The sequence below is a fragment of the Pantherophis guttatus genome, chromosome 8 (assembly GCF_059756535.1).
Source record: "Pantherophis guttatus breed Tessera chromosome 8, ASM5975653v1, whole genome shotgun sequence".
Lineage (NCBI taxonomy): Eukaryota > Metazoa > Chordata > Lepidosauria > Squamata > Colubridae > Pantherophis > Pantherophis guttatus.
This window is the reverse complement of record NC_142070.1, coordinates 7,495,844-7,508,824: the sequence shown is the minus strand read 5'-3', so window position 1 is coordinate 7,508,824 and position 12,981 is coordinate 7,495,844. Positions and strand designations below refer to the sequence as shown.

General features: G+C 42.2%; 1 protein-coding gene across 6 annotated transcripts in view; it reads left to right on the top strand.

The window, feature by feature from the left end:
- The window catches only part of SLC4A4 (solute carrier family 4 member 4), a 191,152-nt gene that overhangs the window by 35,428 nt on the left and 142,743 nt on the right, over positions 1-12,981 (top strand). For 3 of the 6 annotated variants that reach the window (XM_087875228.1, XM_087875229.1, XM_034431264.3), the window contains exon 1: positions 5,508-6,205. The exons of the other annotated variants lie outside the window; for them this stretch is intronic. The gene's annotated coding sequence lies outside the window, so the exon portion shown is untranslated. Of the gene's footprint in view, positions 1-5,507; positions 6,206-12,981 lie in introns of those variants that run through there. 6 annotated transcript variants of the gene reach the window in all.

Here is a 12,981-nt window from a genome sequence, read left to right as displayed (position 1 = left end):
GTAAAAAGGCAGAATATTATATTTTCCCTAAAGGAGAAACATGTTTCTAAAAGACATAAACTCAGAGCCTCAACTCCCTGCCCCCCCTCCCCCCAGCATATATTTTGGTGCCAACCTATCTACAAGACAAAGGCTGGGCCAGCTTATCTACAAAACAAAAGACATGGCCCTCTGGACACGATAGGATTAGCCCTCACTCAAGATTCAAACAGGACAAAGCCATTAAGCCATAATAGGAATTGCCCAAAGGCCCTTCATTACATCATCACCCAGCAAGATTCAACCAGGCCTGGGACTCAAGACAACCTACAAAGTTACCCCTGCATGGCCCCATGAGAGTCTGACAACCAATCAGAGTACATTTCTTACACAGGAACAGGAAGCTCCAAGGCAGGGCCCAAGAGAGGGTATAAATCTCTCTCTCCCTTTCGCCCTCTTGTGCTCTTTTTTGCCCAGCACCTCAAACCTTGTCCTATCCAACATTAAACCATCTTTCCAAGCAGTCTCCATGTTTCCAGTGTCATTCTTCCAGGGTGGATAAAAATCAATGATTTTTTTAAAAAAATAAAAAAAAATCACATTTTTTTTTATTTAAATCGGATTTTTTTGATTTAAATTGGATTTTTTTTTATTTAAATCGGATTTTTTTGATTTTTATCGAATTTATTTTAATAAAAAACTTTTGGGGTAAAAATCTATCATAAGATAGTTTTCTATTTAAGATACATAAATAATTTAGTTTATTCAGCATGAAATGGAGCTTAGTTATGTAGCATGAGGCTGTATATTCTGCAACACTGGGACCATCGGTGAGTCAACAGTGGGTTGCAGTGGGTTGCAGGAGTAGCAGAGATGACAGTTGCTCTTTAAAAATTATGATTTAAATCGAGTTGGTTTAAATCAAGCCTTTTTACTAGTGATTTAAATCATGATTTAAATTGTGATTTAAATCAACTCGATTTAAATCAAATCCACCCTGCTTTCTTCCCACTTGGAACTGAACCCAGATGGACATTTCTTTCAACACTATTTTCCCAAAAAGATAAAATTGAACGAAGGGGGGGGAAAGGGGGGGAAGGAAAGAAAAAGCCAGCTAGCCAGCCAGCCAAGTGCAAAATATAAGGAAATGACATTTTGTAAAACTAAGCAACTGAAGGAAGGGGGAAAATATTTGCCTCTCCCTTCAAGGCAAATACACACAATTGCATTTTAGGTAACATGCAGCTTGGTCCTAAGGCTGTAATTCTTAAATTTCTTCATGCCAGCAATGATGCCAGCAGAGCTCAGTACAAAGATTTCCATTATGTAACCTGCCTCTTAAAGAGAAAAGCCGATAGGATCTCAGGAGAGGCACTGACTTTTATTCTTCTTCTTCTTTTTTTTTTTTACCTCTTGAGAAGGATGTTGACAAATTGCGAAGACTTGCAGGAGTGTTTATAACAGGAAAGGAAGAAGGCTATGGAAATTGTCTTTATTAGGGAAAAAGAAAAAAGAAAAAAAAGGGAGAGATAGCCCTGGAATGTATATTTTCCATTAGCCTGTTTTGCTGCAGGGACTTATCTTGGATTTGCATCGGACACAGATGTTTGTGTTACAGGGGGGTCCATTTAAGAAACTTCAAGCTGATATTTTACATTTCGGTTGTTTGCAAAGAAGCTCTCTAGTGAATGGGCCATGATCGGGTGGGTTCCACTTACCTTGTGCAGATCGTCAGTGATGACGTCAGGGCGGGTGGGCGGAGCCTCCCACCGCCATTACTACCGGTTCGCAAGAACTGGACCGAACCAGGAGCAACCAACACTGGCCATGATGAAGCTTATCTAGATTTTAACATAATTTCACACCCTCTCTAGCTTCTTCCCCACTCCTAGCAATGTGGAAGGTGGCAGAAATGTTTAATGTACTTACACCGGGTGCAAATGCATATTATGTTTTATACTCCCAGGTCCATAAAATAGATTGCCACACCGTCTTACTGAAAGCTGCCCTCATAATACAGGCATGCCTTGTTTTATTAGGCTTGGCTGTGTGCTTGAAATATTGCATTTTAAACACATTTTTTTGCATTAGCAAAGAGTTTACAGTTTGCTGAAGGATCAGATGACGATTAACGTTGTTTAGCAATAAACTACTTTTCATTCAGGTATGTAGATTGTTTTAAAAACATACTACCTACGATGGCGCAGTGGTTAGAGTGCAGTACTGTAGGCTACTTCTGCTGCCTGCTGGCTGCCTGCAATTTGGCAGTTCGAATCTCACCGGGCTGAAGGTTGACTCGGCCTTCCATCCTTCCAAGGTGGGTAAAATGAAGGCCCAGATTGTTGGGGGCAATAGGCTGACTCTGTAAACTGCTTAGAGAGGGCTGTAAAGCACTGTAAAGCAGTATATAAGTCTAAGTACTATTGCTATGTATTGCTATGTACACTTAGCAGATAAATGTTGAGGACCCAGTTGTGGGGGCAATAAGCTGACTTTGTATAAATATACAAAAGGATGAAGGCTATTGCTGAGCACATTGTAAGCCGCCCTGAGTCTCCGGAGAAGGGCGGCATATAAATCAATTTTTTTAAAAAAATGTAGTCAGAGGTGGGCATCAAATTATGTAACAACCAGTTTGCCCAGCACCGAAAATGTGAGCTTCCGCGGCCTTCCATGCATGAGCGCAGCTTCAAAAACACGGCGATATAGGACGGGATCAGGAGTGAAATCCAGCAGGTTCAAACAGGTTCTGGAAAACTGGTAGCGGAAATTTTGAGTAGTTCGGAGAACCGGCAAATACCACCTCTGTCTGGCCCCAGAGTAGGGAGGGAATGGAGATTTTTCAATATCCTTCTCCCAGGAGTGGTGAGGGAATGGGGATTTTGCAGTATCCTTCCCCTGCCATGCCTGCCAAGCCACACCCACCAAGCCACGTCCACAGAACCGGTAGTAAAGAAAATTGAATTTCACCACTGGACGGGATAGCACCAGGGCGGGTGGGCGGGTCGCAACTACAGGTTCGCCTGAACTGGTCCGAACTGGTAGCAGCCCACCTCTGAAAGTAGTGTATAAATATTTTTTTCTTTGCTTATATCTATATTATATTTCAAAACCTCCAGAGCCTTTCCACCACGAATCCTTAGCTAGCTATATTAGTCCTTTCCTGTCATTAGCAGTAAGGATTCAGGTACTTCCTTGAAGGCATGATGGAAAGGATCTGCAGAATGAATGGATTACTGCGTGATAGAGCAGCGGCCCAAAACCTTTTGGGCACCAGGGACAGGTTCTATGGAGAGAGAGTTTTCCGCTGACCGGAGTGGGCCTGGTTTCACAAGCTGCCTAAATCCCAGGGATGGGGCTTCGCTTGTTTCCATGGCCCAGTTTCTGGCATGCCACGGCCCAGTGCCGGTCCATAGATGGGGAATTGGAGATTGCTGTGATAGAGAGCTGGGAGAATTTGCAGATAACTGCTGCTGCTATCTGATTCTCAATGGATAGGCTTATACAGGTAGTCTTCGACTTACAACCATTCATTTAGTGACAATTCGAAGTTACGACAGCAATGAAAAAACTGACGACCGGTTTTCACACTTACAAATATTGTAACATCCCCATGATCGTGTGATCAAAATTCAGGCACGTGGGAGTCGACATGTATTTACCATGGGTGCAGAAGTCCCGGGTCGTGTGATCACCATTACTGAGCTTCCTAGCCAGCTTTCCGACATGCCAAAACTAAGAGGGAAGCCAGATTCACTTAATGACCGCATGACTCACTTAAGAACCTCAGTGATTTGCTTAATAACCATGGCACAAAAAGTCAAAAAAAAAATGGGTATGACTCTATTGCTTAGCGATAGAAAAAATCTGGTCCCGCTTGTGTTGCAAATCAAGGACGACCTGAATACCTGAATAGGTTTTTGCCTGGAAGCTCTCGCTTTCTTTGGATTCATGTCAGCCTGGGCAGAACTGAAGAAGCTTCTTGGATGAGAAGCGAAAGGTCTTCAAGGAAAAAACAAGAGTCCAGTGGCCTTTCTCCTTAATTCCAGATTGCTTCCCTCCTTGATTAGTTTCCATCCTTTGTTTCTTGTCCTGCCTTCTGAAAATAGTTTGACCCCCCCTCTTCTTTGGGGCAGCCCCTCAAATATTGAAACACTGCTATCATGCCCCCCCTAGTCCCTCTTTTCATTAAACTACACATACCTAATTCCCGCAACCATTCTTCATACGTTTTTGCCTCCAGTCTCTTAATCATCTTAATTGCTCTTCTCTGGACTCTTTCTAGAGACTCAACATCTTTTTTTTGATATGTAACCAAAATTGAATGCTCTATTCCAAGCCTTACCAAGTTATTATCCATGTTACCATGGCCTTACCCCAAGTTATTATCCCTCCATAGAGAAGTCAACCCTGTGTTGGAAGAAATATCCTTCTGGGTTCAAGTGGGGAAAAAGACACTGGAAATATGGAGGCTGCTTGGAAAGATGGTTTAATGGTGGACAGGATCACATGGCTTGAGTTCCTGAACAGAAAAGGACAGATACAGCGGAGTTTTTGGGTTTTATGCTCTCTCTGGCTTCGAATTTCCTGGGGCCCAGAAAGAGTATCCTGATTGGTTGTCAGACTCCCAGGGGGTGGGGGTCTTAGCTAGCCTTGCTGGCTGATGTAATCTTCCCAGGTGCCATGTGGGGAGTTTCTGTTGCTAGATGGGTCCCATTGTGTTGCAGATTGTCAAGTATTTGCAAGCCATTGGCACATGTGTCATATAGACACCAGTGGAGGCAGAGAGTGTCTCCACCGCTATGTGGAAAGGAGGGGCTTACCCCGAGTATAAAACCCCCTCCAACCTTTTCCACCTTGCTCTCTCCATCTCTCTTTTTTCGCGTTTGTTCCTCATGAGACTTGATCTCTGATCAGGGTAGTCACACACACTGTGTGCCCCCTATCCTATAATGAATACTGAGACAGCCTTTGTACATAATTAATATGCTTTATTATATGAATAAATACATTTAAGACATTTATTCATGCATCTGCCTCTGAACTCTTCCATGCTCCTGGGTGTTTCCACGATCCCAACTCCACACAGATGATGGTCCTTTGACAAAGGATTGGGTTTCTGCCTCTGGTCCATTAACAAAGGTTGTGGGGGCAGGAAGGTGGGAGCTGCTTTGTCTTTAAAACATGCTTCTCCATTTCTCATCCAGGAAAACATAACAGTCTGCCTTTTTAATATTTCCCAAAATATTTCATTCTTCTAGGAAAAGGGTGGGTGCTAACTTCCTACACCTGGTCAGTCCCTCGAAACGTTTTCTGCAAGGACCGACGGCCCCCATTCTCTCCCCCCCACACACACTTCCTACAAATTTGACCTCTTCTACCTTGTGGTCCAGTGACCTGTGCATGCTATCTTGCCCTTTTACACCGTTTTGCAGCCCCTGGTATATGTACGGCTGGAAGGGAGATCCTATTTCACAACAGGGAGGGGCCCGTCAGAGTGAAGGCTAACATTTTCTCCATGTCTTGACGTAAAGGCTTGCAGCTATTAATGGAGCTGCTCGTTTTTTTTCACCCCTTCCCTTCCTTCTCTCACTGGTTCCTGAAGGAATAGCATTTCAATGGAGCCCTTTCATTGGTTATGTTTAACTCTAACCCTTATAGGATTTTTTAGCTGGTTGACATTCTTTTCAGGAAGTTTTGGGTGGAGATTTGTTTAAGTTTCTTCCCCCCTGCAGGTTCTGAAAGCAACTTTAGCAATTATAGCAATAATAAGGGTTTTTTTTGTTTTTTTGTTTTTGGTAGCAATGAGCTGCAACGCCGGTCCATAAATTCTTACGTCTGTGGCAAAGCTCTGAACTTGGATTGTGACACAGAACAGCAATAAAACTTTTGTGTGTTCCAGGCTATTGCTCAGGGACACACATACGCACACGCGGGGCCTCCGTGTGATTTTTTAAAAAGTGAGAGCAAAGACGGAAGTAATGGTCTTAAGAGAGGAAATTACATAGCTGGAGTAAGGAGCATAAGTCATTTGTTCTCAGAAAGTGCAACTTTTGCAAGCTTTAGGCTAGAAACAGCATGTTTTGAGAAGATCCTGAGAGAGAGAGCAAACCTTGTTCATATCAGAATACTTTGCATTCACTAAACCGGTAAGAAATTGGCACGGATTTTTGGCGAGCGACAGAAGTCTTCCTGAAGCAAAACGATAATGAAATAATTTTTGAAGGTGAGATTTGGCTTCTGAATATTTCATGTGGCTGGGTTTAGTGCTGAACGGAATCTGTTTCAAATCTTGTTTCTGCATTTTTATAATTTTTTTTTTTTTCCCTGGGCCGGTCTTAGCGTTGGGCCAAGTGTGTTGAATTCTGCTGTTTGGCAGTCTGAGTATCCTGCTACAGTTTCATGAATAGTGTGATTGTATTACCTTGCCAGATACAGTACACAGCATTTTATACTGTACAATCTGTTCTGCTGCCTCTAAAATTAGGACTGTCAAACGCGGCAATCTCTTTACATTTGTAAAAGACTTTACAAATAAAATAAATAGGATAAAATAAAAGATTGTAAAACGTTTGTAAAAGACCATCTGTCTGAGGTGGTGTAGGGTTTCCTGCCTAAGCAGGAGGTTGGACTAGAAGACCTCCAAGGTCCCTTCCAACTCTGATATTATATTATATTATATTATTATATTATATTATATTATATTATATTATATTATATTATATTATATTATATTATATTATATTATATTATATTATATTATATTATATTATATTATATTATATTATATTATATTATATTATATTATATTATATTATATTATATTATATTATATTATATTATATTATATTATAATATTATTATTATTATTATTATTTTTAATTTGATTTATATGCCGCCCTTCTCCGGAGACTCAGGGCGGCTTACAATGCGTTAAGCAATAGCCTTCATTCTTTTGTATATTTTATACAAAGTCAGCTTATTGCCCCACAAACTGGGTCCTCATTTCACCTACCTTAGAAAGGATGGAAGGCTGAGTCAACCTTGAGCCTTGGAGAGATTCGAACCTGCAGAAATTGCAGGCAGCTGTGTTAATGACAGGGTGCACTAAACCACTGTACTATCAAGGCTCTTGATTATATTATATTATATTATATTATATTATATTATATTATATTATATTATATTATATTATATTATATTATATTATATTATATTATATTATATTATATTATATTATATTATATTATATTATATTATTAATTATATAATATTATATTATTATATCCTATCCTATCCTATCCTATCCTATCCTATCCTATCATACCCTACCCTACCCTACCCTACCCTACCCTACCCTACCTTTGAAAGGTTGTTGTTAGTTATTTTTTTAATTGCCCAGCCCCACAATTTCTGAACTGTGGTTGGTGACATAGCATCATTTTGTTCTTGTTTCTTGGACCATTCATCGGCTGTTACCTGTCACTGTAGAACAGGGATTTCCAAACTTGGTGACTTTAAGACTTGTGGACCTCAATCCCAGAATTCCCTAGCCAGCCATGCTGTTTGGGGGAATTCTGGGAGTTGAAGTCCACAACTCTTAAAAAGTGGCCAAGTTTGGAAACCCCTGCTTGTAGAAGATAGATGTTACACTTACAAGCTAATGCGAATTACTATATTACGGTTTGTTACATAGTCAGCCAGATGTGCAGACTGGGATTTGGCATTTTGGTCCACCTTTCAAGTCCCTTCTCAAGGACTTGGGATAGACAGATGTAGATGTTTGATGGCGTTAAAGGTATTGTTACAGGATGTAAGCTGTTCTGAGCAAAGCTGCCTTTTGCAATTGACTGATGGTGAATTGGTCAACGCCAGTGGTGTTCAAGTGAAGTCCATGGTAGTTGGTGCTACCTTTGCTTTTTTTTGGTCACAAAGTTCTATTTCTATTTGCAGGTCTTTGTATTTTGTTATCTTCTCCAGTTCTCTCTCTTGTATTTTGCTGTTTTCATGTACTGGTACATCTATTATTATTATTATTATTATTTTCAAAAGTGGAATGCCTTACATGTTTTGATCAAAGTAGATAGCAAGAGGTCACTCAGAGTTCAGTTGGCTCACAATAAGTTTTGATTTGCAACCAACGTTATCTTTGGATTAGTTTTTACAAACAATAATAAATAAATACTGAGGTTTAATATCTGAAACACAAGCGGCATAACTATTGCAGCTCTTGCAAGACCGCCAGTGCCGAAAGACATTGTAAAAAAGGGAAGTAGTAAATTTGAAAAAAAATTGTGTTCTATTGTAATTTTACTGACATTTGTAATGAGCTATTAACATCTTTTAGTTCTATTGTAAGTTTTACTAAGAGATTCTTAATGGGTTATTAACACCTCTTAGTCCATTTCCAGGCTGAATAGAACAGTTCTACCTACAACTTATTTTAGCAGACAAAAGATCTCAAGATAGCTTGTGCTTAGAGACTTATGTATGGGAGTGGAAAAAGTGGATAGATTATGTACAGAATAAATATCAAACTAGGAAATATCAGATAGCTTTTAACTGAAAGTATTATATAGAGTATTATAAAGTATTATAGGTGACACGAGGCTGGCTCCAGAAGATTGTTAACGCTTCTTTGAGTGAGGGAGTCCTGCCGGCCGCTTTGAAAGAAGCGGTGGTGAGGCCCCTCCTCAAGAAGCCTTCTCTGGATCCGGCTGTTTTGGCTAACTATCGTCCAGTCTCCAACCTTCGCTTCATTGCGAAGGTTGTTGAGAGTGTGGTGGCGCAACAGCTTCCCCGGTACCTGGATGAAGCTGTCTATCTAGACCCGCTCCAGTCCGGCTTCCGGCCTGGGCACAGCACGGAAACGGCATTGGTCGCATTGGTGGATGATCTCTGGAGGGCCCGGGATAGGGGTTGCTCCTCTATCCTGGTCCTGTTAGACCTCTCAGCGGCTTTTGATACCATCGACCATGGTATCATGTTGCACCGGTTGGCGGGGTTGGGGGTGGGAGGCACCGTTTTGAGGTGGTTCTCCTCCTACCTCTCTGACCGGTCGCAATCTGTGTTGACAGGGGGGCAGCGGTCGACCCCGAGGCACCTTGCTTGTGGGGTGCCACAAGGGTCGGTCCTCTCGCCCCTTCTGTTCAACATTTATGTAAAGCCGCTGGGTGAGATCATCCGTGGCTTCGGGGTGGAGTTCCATCAGTACGCTGATGACACCCAGCTGTACATCTCCACCCCAGGCCACCCCAATGATGCCCTTAAAGTGATGTCCCAGTGCCTGGAGGCTGTGCGGGCCTGGATGGGGAGAAACAGGCTCCAACTCAACCCCTCCAAGACCGAGTGGCTGTGGCTTCCGGCGTCCCGATATAGCCAGCTGACGCCATCGCTGGCTATTGGGGGCGAATCACTCGCCCCCACGGAGAGGGCTCGTAACTTGGGCGTCCTCCTGGACGCACGGCTGTCGTTAGAAGATCATTTGGCGGCCGTGGCCAGGGGGGCTTTTTATCAGGTCCGCCTGATACGCCAGTTGCGCCCCTTTCTAGATCGGGACTCCCTACGCACAGTCACTCAGGCACTCGTCACTTCCCGCCTGGACTACTGCAACGCTCTCTACATGGGGCTCCCCCTGGGGTGCACCCGGAGGCTCCAGCTGGTCCAGAACGCGGCCGCGCGGGGGATTTTGGGGGCGACGAGGCGCTCCCACGTGACACCTCTCCTGCGCGAGCTGCACTGGCTCCCGGTGGTCTTCCGGGTGCGCTTCAAGGTGTTGGTGACCACCTTTAAAGCGCTCCATGGCTTAGGGCCGGGGTACTTACGAGACCGCCTTCTGCCACCAATAGCCTCCCACCGGCCAGTACGCTCCCACAGAGTGGGCCTCCTCAGGGTGCCGTCCGCCAGACAATGTCGGCTGGCGACCCCCAGGGGGAGAGCCTTCTCTGTGGCGGCGCCCGCCCTCTGGAACAACCTCCCCCCAGAGCTACGTACAATAACAGACCTCCGGATTTTTCGTCGGGCCCTAAAAACCCATTTATTTCAACTAGCTGGGCTGGCTTGAGTCAAATTTTAAACGGATTTTAAATTGGAATGTTTTAATTACGGCCAAAATTATTTAATTATTTTAAACAGATTTTAGATTTTGTATGTTTTGTATGTATGTCTTGTTTTTACTTTGGCTGTTCACCGCCCTGAGTCCTACATTGGAGAAGGGCGGTATAGAAATTTAAACAAATAAATAAATAAATAAATAAATATAGAGTATTATATAGAGATAGAATATTTGAATTTTGTGAAGATGTGAAAAATATACAGGGGGTGGAGGGGTTCAAGTTTTATAAAAAGGGGATTTTGATTTGGATTATATTTTGTGGAAGTCCGGGGGGGAGGGGGGGCTGGGGGGGGGCTAGGGAGGGTTAGGGAGGTCAGGGAGGGTTGGGGGCGGGAAACTGGGGAGAAAATGTAATTGTAAAACTTTTTCAATTAAAAAAAAAAAAAGCTTGTGCTTTTCCAAGATTTTTATTTGCAGCTTGTAGAACTGTTGACAACAAAATAAAATGAGCATGATAAGAGGAGTTTTTATTACGTGTGCTAGACTGTATTTTATATTGTATCTTTTTTTTATGCAGTCTGGGGCTATGACCCATAAATAAAGTAAAGTAGAAGTAGATAATTCGTGAAAACAAAGTGGCATTGCTTTAACTAAAGTGAAATAAAATGAAAATGCAAACTAAGGAAATAACTGGATGATTCCCACTGGATTCAATTAACAGTAAAGGAACCAGCTAAATAAGAGGTATGAGGGACGCAGTGGCCCAGTGGCTAAGACGCTGAGCTTGTCGATCGAAAGGTCGGCAGTTCAGCGGTTCGAATCCCTAGTGCCACGTAATGGGGTGAGCTCCCGTTACTTGTCCCAGCTTCTGCCAACCTAGCAGTTCGAAAGCACGTAGAAAAATAGGGACCACCTTTGGTGGGAAGGTAACAGCGTTCTGTGCACCTTTGGCATTGAGTCATGCCGGCCACATGATCATGGAGACATCTTCGGACAGTGCTGGCTCTTCGGCTTTGAAACGGAGATGAGCACCGCCCCCTAGAGTCGGGAACGACTAGCACAGAAGTCCTCAAACTTGGCAGCTTTAAGACTTGTGGACTTCAACTCCCAGAATTCTCCAGCCAGCATAACTGGCTGGAGAATTCTGGGACTTGAAGTCCACAAGTCTTAAAGCTGCCAAGTTTGAAGACCTCTGACTAGCACATATGTGCGAGGGGAACCTTTATCTTTACTTTAAATAAGTGGTCCCCAAAACTCCTCGGCTTACTGACTCCTTCATGAGGTTTCAGAGTGTCCATTGCCCCCCCAAATTTTATTATATGAAAATAATTTAATAAATAGTATTGGCAGTAGTAATATCAACAAAAACAATGATTAGTCCCATTGAGGTTGGGGGTTGATATTGGTCATTTGTAAAATCCTGAACTAGATGTTTCTTGATTTTAGGTCCCCGTCTCTGCATAAATATACTTTACATTTTATCTTTTTCATAATGGCGTCATTCTATTGATCATGGATTGCCATTCCTATAATAAAGTGTTTGAACTGGAATATATTTATGTCCTTATTCAGAATTTGAGAAAAAGAGACTTCATTGATAAAAATGGACACGTTGAACAGAGAATTTGGTCAGATCCCAGGATGAGCTATTAATTCATTGACAAAATTGTCAATAGAGATTTTATTATTTATTGATTTAATTTTAATCGCACCTTTATTGTTGTTTATAAATAATTCACGATGATGAAAATGCCTAATAATCCTTCCTCCACAGCAACAACACTTTAAGGTGGGGTGGGCTGAGAGAGAGGGCGACTTCGCACATGTCTAAGGCAGGACTAGAATTCACCGTCTCCTGGTGATTAGCCCAAAGTCACCAAAATGTCTTTCATGCCTAAGGCAGGACCAGAACTCACCATCTTCTGCTGATTGGCCCAAAGTCACTCAGCCAACTTTCATGACTAAGGTGGGACTAGAACTCTCCATCTCTTGGTGATTGGCTCAAAGTCACCTAGTTGCCTTTCTTGCCTACATTGGGACTAGAACTCACAATCCTCTGTTTCTTTGTTTTAACCACTAGATTAAACTGGCTTTTGTGACAGATTGGCTATTGCATAAAAACTGGACATGGTTTTCCAGAGCATTTAACATTGTAATGGGGAAGGATGGCTGGATAGATAGATAGATAGATAGATAGATTTGATAGAGAGATAGATGATAGAAAGATAGATGATATAGAGATAGATAGATGGATAGATGATAGAGATAAATGATAGATAGATAGATAGATAGATAGATAGATAGATAGATAGATAGATAGATGGAGGGTGGATGGATGGATGGATGGATGGATGGACGGACAGACGGACAAATGGACGGACAGACAGACAGACAAACAGACCAATCGGATGGACGGACGGACAAGATGGGATGGGATGGATGAATGGGTGGATGGATAGATAGATAGATATGATAGAGAGATGATACAGATAGATGATAGAGATAGAAAGATGATAGATAGATAGATAGATAGATAGATATGATAGAGAGATGATACAGAGAGATGACAGAGAGATGATAGAGATAGAAAGTAGATAGATAGATAGATAGATAGATAGATAGGGATGATAGAGATGGATGGATGGATAGATATAGAGATAAAGTGATGATACAGATAGGGATAATAGATAGATAGATGATAGAGATAGAAAGACAGACAGACAGACAGACAACCTTCATTTCCCATGAACTGCATGATGTTTGTGAAGTTGGGCACTTCCCAAAATTATCCGAAGAGCAGGTATTTGAAGGTGCACTCAGGATGGGGTACCTTTAAACCTTGGAGATGGGTTTGAAGTCTTCTAGTTTCCACTTTTCATTTCAATTCATGGATTAAAATTCACCTGCTATTCCAAACAGACAGGTCTATTAAATGCCAGTGGTGCTTT